An 11,289-nucleotide genomic window follows, 5' to 3' on the forward strand; every position below is an offset into this window, starting at 1 on the left:
TATTTTTATTATTTTTACTACATAGAATATTTTTCTTCCCATGATATGCCATTCAAGACAGCTGACCGTATACATTTTTAATTGATACACATTTTAATTAAACAGTGTTTGTATTTCACAGCAGAAAATGTTATACAAGATGTGAAGGTGGCATTGCAGCTTTAAACAGTCTGCTGAAATGTCATTTAATAATGCATAGTCTATTCTTTGTTTCAGGTCTAGTTACTTTTACTCTATGTTAATTGTTTACCATATGATGAAGGGTCTACCGATGACATGGCAGCTTGTATATTAGTGTTGGTCGACAAAGATTTGGTTGAATTTACATCCTCGTGAATCTTCTTTGCCTCTGAGTCTGATGTTTCAACATCCTTGATAACAATTCTTCTCTTTGACATAATCTTTAAATAAAAAAAGAGATAAATTTGTTTGTGAACAAATTCATGCCTGTTAATTCTTCTAACATACAAATTTGTGATATTTATCTGTCGAACACCATTTTCATGTCTTAATGTCAGCATCATGATGGTGATAGTTTGTTTTTGTTATTTATTTATCTATTTGATAAAAGGCCTATATACAAATAGAAAAGCATCCTGCCCTATAAAAACCCTGACTATAACACTATGTAGCTAAAAAATCCATTTTCTTTCCATTTGCACATCTTGTTTCTGTTCACACGTCTCCTCTGATGTCACAAATCTGTAGTTCCAATTCTTGCTGCATGTAAAGTGGAACATTATGGAATGGGTCTATTTACAGTTAAACTTTGATATTTTGATGATGAACTAAGGGACTGAACCAAACAGCTTTAGATAACAGTGGATCGAAATAAACATAGCAGTTTTGGGTAAACATTGTGTCATGGATCCATATCTCTACCTACATGTAGATATACCATGGACATATATATGACAGAGGTCAAATAATGATATTTGACTGTCTTAATTTAAGCATTTCTTGAATTCATGTGCACTTTTCACTGGATGGAATATATTAACTTGTCTTACATACACTATTCCATTGTAGTTTCCTGTGATTTATACATAAAAATTAAATATTGCAATAAATTGTCAATTTATTATGGTGATCACAATGAATATTTTTCAAAGAATTGATATTATCAGAGATTTTCAAGCTTTTATATTTTTTTAGACTGCCCATTTACCCTCAAAAGCCATGAAAATAAAACCCAAAGAAAAATGTAAATATAAATTAAAACATGCTACTTACATGTATAACGCTATTTTCATAATTTATAAAGGGGTTCTGAACAATTGGGTCAACACTAATCAGGGATGTCATCAAGTTGTCAGTGTCTGCAGAATGCCTCAACTAATTTGATACATTTGCTCAGATTTATTAAGATGTGCAACTGGATGGGGGGGGGGGGCCATCCACATTGTCTGTGAGTCAGGTTATGGGACAACAGGAAAATATATAACGTGGGGGGGGGGGGGGGGAGAGGTGTGATTGGGAGAGGGCACTGCCCCCATGGCCCCACCTCTGGCTGTGCCAGTGAGATATATGATTTCTTGACAGAAACCTAATCGTATTGAACATGGGTCTATTTTTTAACCAAGAATTTGGGGGTGAGCCCCTTTTGATACCAAATGCCAGTACATATCTGTAGTTTAATTTATTTATCACAAATAAATATAAAAACAGCAAAATAAGACACATGCAACTTCAAATAATAGATTAATTAGAAGAAACTAATGATCATTTCAGAACATTTTACCAGGATTAACCATTTTCAAAGTTAGCCATCTTCTTCTTGAAAGCTTAGATCATGGCTTGCTTGTATCACTGCACAACTGTAAATAAAAATGGATTGTTAATATTCATATATATTTTATCTGATGATCATAATTTCAAAGTTCTATCTAGACCAATTAATGAGTGATAATTTCCTAATATATCGGGGTCGAATTTTATGCTATTCTGCTATTCTGCAAATAGTAAATTTCGAAACTGAATAGTAAAACAATTCTTCCAATATTCCGTCATGAAAGTGAAAATAAAGCACGGAATACCGAAAATCATCGGCGACTATTCCGCTTACACTTTTCTTCAGCTACATTTTTCTGCAGAACAAATCCTTGCGCTACTAAGACCTTTCTCATGCACTTACCAGTACAAAATAAATGTCTTTTTGATCGAGACTAATGTTTGGAGTGAGTTTGTTTGTAATTCCAGCTAGTACGCAGTAATGCATAGACTGGTATATAAACAATTGTTCGTTACGCAATGTTGTACAGGGTAACATAGCAGTCAGGAAAACTAGTGGTACATTAATAATTGAAGGGATAGTACATTTTTAGACAGAATAGTGGGGGGGTTTTAAATTCACTATTCCTTTGGGATAATGGTAAAAAAATTAAATGTCAACCCCTGTATATATATATATATATATATTTAAATCCCTTCCCCCTTCCTTTCTCTCCTCTAAATTCCATCTCATTTCTGTCCAAATCTGGCAGCTCCTCCTATCTTTTAACTATTTTTGCTGTCCACTTTTTTCAAAATGGTCTCTTGTGGTCATCCATGCAAAACATTCTTTGAGAATGGCCAATACAGCACAAATTGAAATCGTTTAGTATCTATCTGTGATACCGGCCTCGGTGGCGTCGTGGTTAGGCCATCGGTCTACAGGCTGGTAGGTACTGGGTTCGGATCCCAGTCGAGGCATGGGATTTTTAATCCAGATACCGACTCCAAACACTGAGCGAGTGTTCCGCAAGGCTCAATGGGTAGGTGTAAATCACTTGCACCGACCAGTGATCCATAACTGGTTCAACAAAGGTCATGGTTTGTGCTATCCTGCCTGTGGGAAGTGCAAATAAAAGATCCCTTGCTGCTAATCAGAAAGAGTTTCCTCTCAAAATCTGTGTGGTCCTTGACCATATGTCTGATGCCATATAACCGTAAATAAAATGTGATGAGTGCATCATTAAATAAAACATTTTTTTTTTTTTTTTATCTGTGATATTTGTATTTTTGCAGTTCTTTACACTGTTTTTATTTAAATCTTGAATTTTTATATTAATGTTGATCATCACCTTATTTGTTTGCATTACCATAGTTTGACACCCAATAGCCGATGTATCTTTCATGCTGGGGTGTTGTTAAACATTCATTCATTCCATACAAAACATTTGTTATTTCTCATTTGATGTGGGCTCAGTGGTCGCTGGCAATGTTAGGCCTAAACTAACAGGCACATGTCATGCAACCGTGTATCAAATTCCCCTACTACTAGCAATTATTATATATAATACCATGGGTCACACTACATGTAGCTTCATTAGTGGGTACACTGAGGTACACAGATACTGCACCCATGGAGGAAGGTGAAATGGCTAGGTGATGGTGTGGACAGCTTGAAAGTGGAACTTTTCTTTTTATTATTATTATTATTATTATTATTTTACTTAATGAGAATACGAAAGTATTCATGAGCCAGTCTTGATGAGATTTAATCTAATAACTTCAACTTGCAGAGATGAAAATAGGTTCAATCAAAATATACAAATCTGGAAATTTTAATATTTGTGGTCAAATAGGCCTACTGAGACTGGCCCTATAGTGGTGAGTTTCACAATGGTCTAAAATGGCAGCCTCCATTCAAACTGCATGCAAAGCATCAGCCCAAATAATGCACATTGTCAGTCTTGGACAGAGAATTTGGAACATTTTGAACAGTGGAAAGACCAGGAAACACTGTACAGATGATTAAATATCTTGAATTCCAGATAAATCCATAAAATGTTTATCTCTGAGTAAATGTAGCAACAGGAGTTTGTTCATTTGTCGATGAATGTAAAAATTACGTCATCAGGGATTGTCATATCTGACGACGTCATTTTATATGGGCAAGTTGTCTTACTGAGCATTATTGTTTATGGTCCATAAATAATTCAAAATAAAGGATGAAGTTTTAGTGTTATTATTAGCAAGTATGATTCTAATTTAATTACCGGCCTCGGTGGCGTCGTGGTAGGCCATCGGTCTACAGGCTGGTAGGTACTGGGTTCGGATCCCAGTCGAGGCATGGGATTTTTAATCCAGATACAGACTCCAAACCCTGAGCGAGTGCTCCGCAAGGCTCAATGGGTAGGTGTAAACCACTTGCACCGACCAGTGATCCATAACTAGTTCAACAAAGGCCATGGTTTGTGCTATCCTGCCTGTGGGAAGCACAAATAAAAGATCCCTTGCTGCTAATCGGAAGAGTAGCCCATGTAGTGGCGACAGCGGGTTTCCTCTTAAAATCTGTGTGGTCCTTAACCATATGTCTGAAGCCATATAACCGTAAATTAAATGTGTTGAGTGTGTCGTTAAATAAAACATTTCTTTCTTTTCTTTCTTTCTAATTTAATTATAAGTATTGTCTGTTATTTCTTTTACGTTCATTTGGGTATATGAACAAAAAAGTCATCTGCAAAGTTATGTGAGAACGGCTTCGTTAAATAATACATTTCTTTCTTTTCTTTCTTTCTAATTTAATTACAAGTATTGTCTGTTATTTCTTTTACGTTCATTTGGGTATGTGAACAAAAACGCCATCTGCAAAGTTATGTGAGAACGGCTTCGCCGATTCACACAGTTTGCAGATTTGGGTTTTTTCATACTCCGATAAACGTAAAAGAAATAACAGACAATCCTTAAAGGAGCTCAATCACAGATTTAGTGGGCCTTGTTTCTCCAAATAATGCTTTATAACTGAAACTTACATTCATTTGGAATACCAAACCTAGTTATTGTATGATCCAAAATATTTTAATTGAACTACGATTGGGCGAATTCCATGATAAGCTTATTTGATAAGCTTATTTTTTAAAATTTGGAACTCTTCTTGTGATGAGACATGAAAAGTACAGAAAAACAGACTCGTAGTGATGAGGCTATATATACGACAACTGTATAATGTATTTTTGGATTTTATATAAACGATCGCCGTGTATAGAGACTTGGCAAATGAGGGCCGGGTATATACATGGCAAATAATAAAAAATATATTATTTCATGACGAAAATAACTGCGAATACGCTGAAATAAAATAATAAACAGTCGGAACATGAACTCACCATTTATTATTATTATTATTATTATTATTATTAGGCGCATGTGTTACAAAAACATTACAACCGTACCCATAATTCAATTATTTTCATAAAATATCAATAATAAGTGTGATATGGTGGTTATGTAGATGGTTCAATAAAGTACTTTTAGGTACAAATCAAATGTATATATTGTCATAATACCTTGTTGGGTCAATAATTAGGTCAACCATCTGTGAGAGAGCGCGTTTTAAAGGTAGACTAAACATCAACAAGAGCCTTATGTGTTGAAAAGATGCATACCCGGACCACCAACAAATACTGACACTTTAACAAATGAAAAACGCGTAATTTTAGAATTAATAAAAAAACGTGATTATAACTGCTAACTGGGGGCAGCCATTTTGTTTCGTTTTTGTGACGTCCGGTGGTATAGCTTTGGGCGAAGTGACGTCAGCTCAGGTCCAACTTCTCTATTATGCACAGTGTAAACAATTGCTCTAATTTACGACAAGGCACTTCGCTTTCATCAACCTGACTTGTAAAACAACATAAATGACTTGATAGTATAATAAACTATTTAACTAAATATATTTCAATTTGCATCAATATAACGAAATGGAGTTAGTGTTTTATTTTTTTAAATCCAAAGAAAAAATGCATATTACTAGGCCTATTGGTAGGATACGTTCGAGCAAAAACGACCACTCACGATACCCAAGTGATCGTTTTCTTTTCTCTGGGACTAATTAATTGGTCAGTTTTGTGATTTTATATGGGAAAGTCAAGGGTTTTACAGAATTACTTACAGTAATAAAGCTGGTACATTACAATTTAAAGGTTATCACACAATACCCTGTGATCTTAATAAAAGAGGCACTTCTTTTTAGTGTGTCTAGACACAGTGTCTCGGGACCATCTAAATATACACCTGCCAATCAAGAACCACAGGTACAGGCCACTGAAAGAAAAGACCAATTAAGCAAGAAAACACTTCAACTTTTATTTCAGTACATGGGTTAATTTATATACAAAATATAATACAGTTATTTCAACACTTTGACAATGGTGGTTTATTTTGTATTGAAAAATAAACCACATATACACGTTGCTGTGTTACTGGGATATATATTATTACAGAACATTGCGATGCATCCGCAAAAAATCAGGTATGTTTTGTTTCTTCAGTTCGAAGACTTAATTCCTGACGTGACACGTTAGGTATTACGTAACCACCAGCTCGCCAGAGGGCGTATTCACTGGGATGGTACAAAATGGCTGCGCCCGTTATATATAATAGCCGTCACATTTAACCGTTTTATTAATTAACTATACGCTTATACTTGTTGATATTAAGCAATAATGTGCATTATGTATCGTTGAATATGCACACCAGTCCAAAAGCCTTGCTTTAGCATTCCTTTAAAGGGACATTCCTGAGTTTGCTTCATTGTAAGATGTTTCCGACTAATAAAATATTTCTAAGATTAAACTTACATATTAAATATATTTTTTTGTTTAGAATATCAGTGTCTGTATATTCAATGTGTTTCTGGTCATCTTAATAGTTCTAATAAGCCCAAACTGGATTATGTCTTCAAATAATTTCGTACGTACATAAAAACTATATTTTAGGAAATAAAATGAAATTTAACCTAGTACAAATATTAGAAGGATCAGAAACACGTCTAATATACAGCCACTAATACTTTATGCAGAAAAATATATTTGATATGTAATTATAATCGTTAAAATGTCTCTGTTAGTCGATAACATCAATTGCGGCAAACTCAGGAATGTCCCTTTAAAGGAAAGGATAATTAATTGGTCTATGCTGTTAGTTGCTTCTACCTGTGATTCCTGATTGGCAGGTGTGTATTTGATTGGTAACCAGACAAGCCAATTAATTGACGCTGTCTAGACACAAAAATACAAACCGGTATTGTGGAATATTATCTGTCGCCCCTAAAATTGTAATGAACATGGTTTATTACTGTAAATAGTTCTGTAAAACTATTGATTAAGTAGACTTTTCCATCTAAAACCACAGAACTGACCAATTATGTAGTCCCATAGAAAAGAAAATTATCACTTGGGTATCATGGGTTGTCGTTTTTGCTCCAAGGTAGCATATCAATAGTGTATATTTTTCCTTTGGATTATTAAACAGAGAAAAATACTATAACCCCATTTTGTTCCGTTAATGCAACTTGAAATAAATTTAGTTAAATAAGTAGTTTATTATATTATTACGTCATTTATGCTGTTTTACAAGTCAGGTTGATCAAAGAGAAGCACCTTGTTGAAAATTACTGCTTTTGTTTACACTGTACATACAGGAGATGGTCAGGAGCTGATGGTCAGGAGCTGACGTCACTTCGCCCCAAGCTATCCCACCGGACGTCACAAAAACAAAACAAAATGGCTGCCCCCAGTTAGCAGGAATAATCATGGCTTTTTATTAACTCTAAAATTACGCGTTTTTCATTTGCTAAAGTGTCAGTATGTGTTGGTGGTCCGGGTATGCATCTTTCCAACACATAAGGCTCTTATTTGAGTTGACCCTACAAATAACAAATACTACTACTGGAGTTTCTACTCAATAAGAAATGCAAAAATACTGACTAAAATAACTAGTCCGCAATTAACTACCATATTTGTTTTACAATGTTACATATGTAGGTTATTTCTCAAAAACTCAATGTTCAATCCATGTCAGTTTGAGTTTATCACTAATAATATAAATAAAATATATACACTACAGCTAAACTCACAAAAGATACTATGTAAATATGTAACTGCCCATGGCCAAGTGCCATAGTTTAATAAAATTACAAACCCAATCTGTGACAATCAACTAGCAAGAGGTTACTACATAACACTATGATTGCTACATAAACACTATCACTATAGTTACTACATAAACACTATCACTATAGTTACTACATAAACACTATTACTTCTACTTTCATATTAAATTTCTTGGTAACTAATCACACCCAATTTCTTGGAATTGAAAGTGAAAATAGCTGTTTTAGCAGATATAATTGTTATAACTTAGCTAGTTCTAATATATTGGAAAACAAAACAATTATTGGTTACCATTGTTCCCACTGTTCTGAATGTAAAATATTAAACCTAAGATGGAATATAATTATTGTCACTATAGTTTAAAAAGAAAAAGAAAAAAAGAAGAAGAATGAATAGATGAATGAATGAAAGAAAAAGTTGAAATATTTGCATTAAAATAATTTCACAGAAAGTCAATTTGAATTAATAAATTTAAGATAATTGGCTAAATGATTCTAATTAAATTGGTAAAGACATAGCAATGAACATGTCAAAACATATTCCTTCAAAACTGCCTAATCATACGTACGTTAAGATTTATTATTATTATTTTAATTTAACTTGCATATCACCTAGCTATTATATTACTACAGTAACTATTTATAACCACAACTGCATTGGTTTTGCATCAAAGTTACATTTGCATGAAGGTTTTTTATTTGTTGTTTTTTAAAACAAATGTGATCTTCGTAGTCTTCTTTAATCTCTTTGGCTTTGCCATGTTACTTAATTCACTTCCGTAATTACGTATTTGGGATACCTGTTATAGCCTACTTACTTAATTCTTACCTTGAAAAAAATCACATTGTGTCGCATCGAACTAGCAGACTGCTACGTCTTCATCCAATAATATTGCGCAATATACATTTAAGAGTTTTTCCCTGTAAATTTGATGATGACACATCGTTTCCTAATTCTTAGAATTGAAAGTGAAACTTGGGAGTTTTAATCTAAGAATGCGTTCCATTCATACATTTACAACATGTTCTATGAGACCGTCTATTCAGATCGACAATCGTGTTTCTTGTAGTATTATATTGTATCTGTAGCCTAATAATATTTGTGAACTAATAACATATTCAAAATAACTGTAAAATGTTCTGTATCCTCCCTTACCTCTCCAATTTGTTCTGAATGACTATATAACTATGCCTTGGCGTCACATTCATGGGGCTAGTTATACAACGTAACAGAAATATTTTAATGTTGGCGTCGAAGTCTGCACTGTGACTATGTTGTTATAGTGCACGGGACACATTAAGGCAATACTATTTTAGCAGATTTGGACGTAGTAGGAACCACGCTAACTACGTCCCTACGGACTAATGTTGTTGCATGAAGATCGAGGTGTCAAAACCAACTCGCCCCAGCGGTTGCTGAGTTCGCCCCTCACCCCCACTGTTTAGTCAACTCATAACATTACCGTTGTCAAAACACTGGGGTGAATTGTCCAAACACTGGGACGACTTAGACCAGCATTCGTCAGAATCGTAGGGGCCTACCTAACCTAAAATAACTAGACAAGTAGAAGGGGGGGCATGCAGGTACTAAATTATGGACACGGTGATATAGGATTACATCCAGCTGGACAATACGTGATTTTTAACACTAATTTTAAGGACACTTTTAAATTCGTTTCTGCCACACACACACACACACACACACACACCCGCCACTGCTTTCCAGAGTACTCGGAATATTAATATGCCAGTGTATCGATCGCAACCCATAAAAATCACGTTACATACCACATTTTAATCAACCCTCATATCAAATGATTGCGTCCCAAAATGGAATTTTATCGACACGAAATGGCCTTTTCTTACTTATTATTTCTTAGTTCTCACATAAGTTTATATATTTATAATAAATAAACATATGTTACAAATCTGCGGGGTTTTCTTTTCTCTTATTTGTTTTTAAATAAATAATCCGCTATAACCAGTTACGATACATATCATATTTACTGTATTGAAAGAAAAGTACGTGTATGTAGGCCTATATACCCTATATATACCGGGTAGTTACCAGAGAAGGGGTCCTGTCCTGGACGGAGGAGCCGGGCGAGGCCGGCTCTTGTGCCCAGGACAGGCGTGCACTACAATAAGGTCCTTAAATCCGTGACAGTATGCCTTTAAAATCGGTTGACACTACTGTAAATAATATATATGTATTATGATACGTATAACGATACAGGACACACACACACACACACACACACACACACACACACACACACATCGATATATTCAATTGTTATACAAAAATTCTCGTAATACTCATCCTTGCTATATCTATTTCTGTCTTGCTTACTGGTCATTTTATAACAGCAGTGACCCTCCCCAGGAGTTTGGTTAGAGTACGGCCATGTATGAGGAGCATGTAGACCAACACTAATCCAAACCAAAACATTCCCAAACAAAATGTACAGTGACTATACTCAGGCTACACGTACCCACATTTTGGTCAAAATATATAGAATCTCATTGGCTCGAACACTGTCGGTGCATCAAAGTCTGTTCGACCCATCGGGTAGTTCGAACCATGCATTCGGCCGTTGTCGTGTTTCACCATCTTTTCATTTGCCACTTTTTTAGTAATTCTAGGACTCAATTTTTACATCCCTATTACTATACTCGACCAAGTACTTATAAATTCAAAGAACTAATGCAAAACAAACGAATCAGTACACTAAAGAATTTAGCAAAGTTTATAAAAGTAATTATGAATGCATTTAAACATCCTTGATATTTCACATCCCCAACCCCCAGAAGTACATTTTATATATATATATTGAACATTAATTTACCAATAACTATTTTAACTAGTTCTACCGGTTAAACAGTTTATATATTTGTATTTTTATGAATATTCACAGCTTTATGTTGTATGCAAATGTTCATAGGAATTAATTCACAATCATTGTAATTTAACTTTTGTATTTCTCTTTCATCTTGTCACGTGTTTATAGAAATATTATGTATATATTCCTCCTACGCCGTTGTGCAATGGCCAGAGAGTAAATAAAGTCTTGTCTTGTGTGCGTCTGTAACACAAAAACCAATCGGAACACCTAGCATATTTCGGTAAAACTGGCTTGGGCGAGATGGTCCGATTGACTCATGAGTAACGAAGTCGCCGTCAAATGTCGGATGAGATACACTGGTAGTTTGTATTTATAAATATTTATCAATTTAAAAGATCGTTCTTTATTATGCTGTTGTAGAATCTTTTGCGACATATTGACAACGTTGAGAAAAAATGAAAGTGCATGAAGCACAAGCGGAGACCCATTACCTGTTATTGTTGCAATCACTACATTACATTGATCTCTCATGTATTTCAAGTTAAAAACTAAATATGCCGACGCTCA

The 11,289-nt window shown here is 34.5% G+C and overlaps 1 long non-coding RNA gene across 1 annotated transcript; it reads right to left on the reverse strand.

Annotated features, from left to right (window-relative positions):
- Positions 1-221: 221 nt before the first annotated feature.
- Positions 222-8,825, reverse strand: LOC121371934. Its single transcript, XR_005957854.1, has 3 exons — positions 8,706-8,825; positions 1,742-1,817; positions 222-401 (listed from the first exon to the last, which is right to left on the reverse strand). It is a non-coding gene; the product is annotated as an uncharacterized LOC121371934 (long non-coding RNA).
- Positions 8,826-11,289: the final 2,464 nt, after the last annotated feature.

Source organism: Gigantopelta aegis, chromosome 4, assembly GCF_016097555.1.
Source record: "Gigantopelta aegis isolate Gae_Host chromosome 4, Gae_host_genome, whole genome shotgun sequence".
NCBI lineage: Eukaryota > Metazoa > Mollusca > Gastropoda > Neomphalida > Peltospiridae > Gigantopelta > Gigantopelta aegis.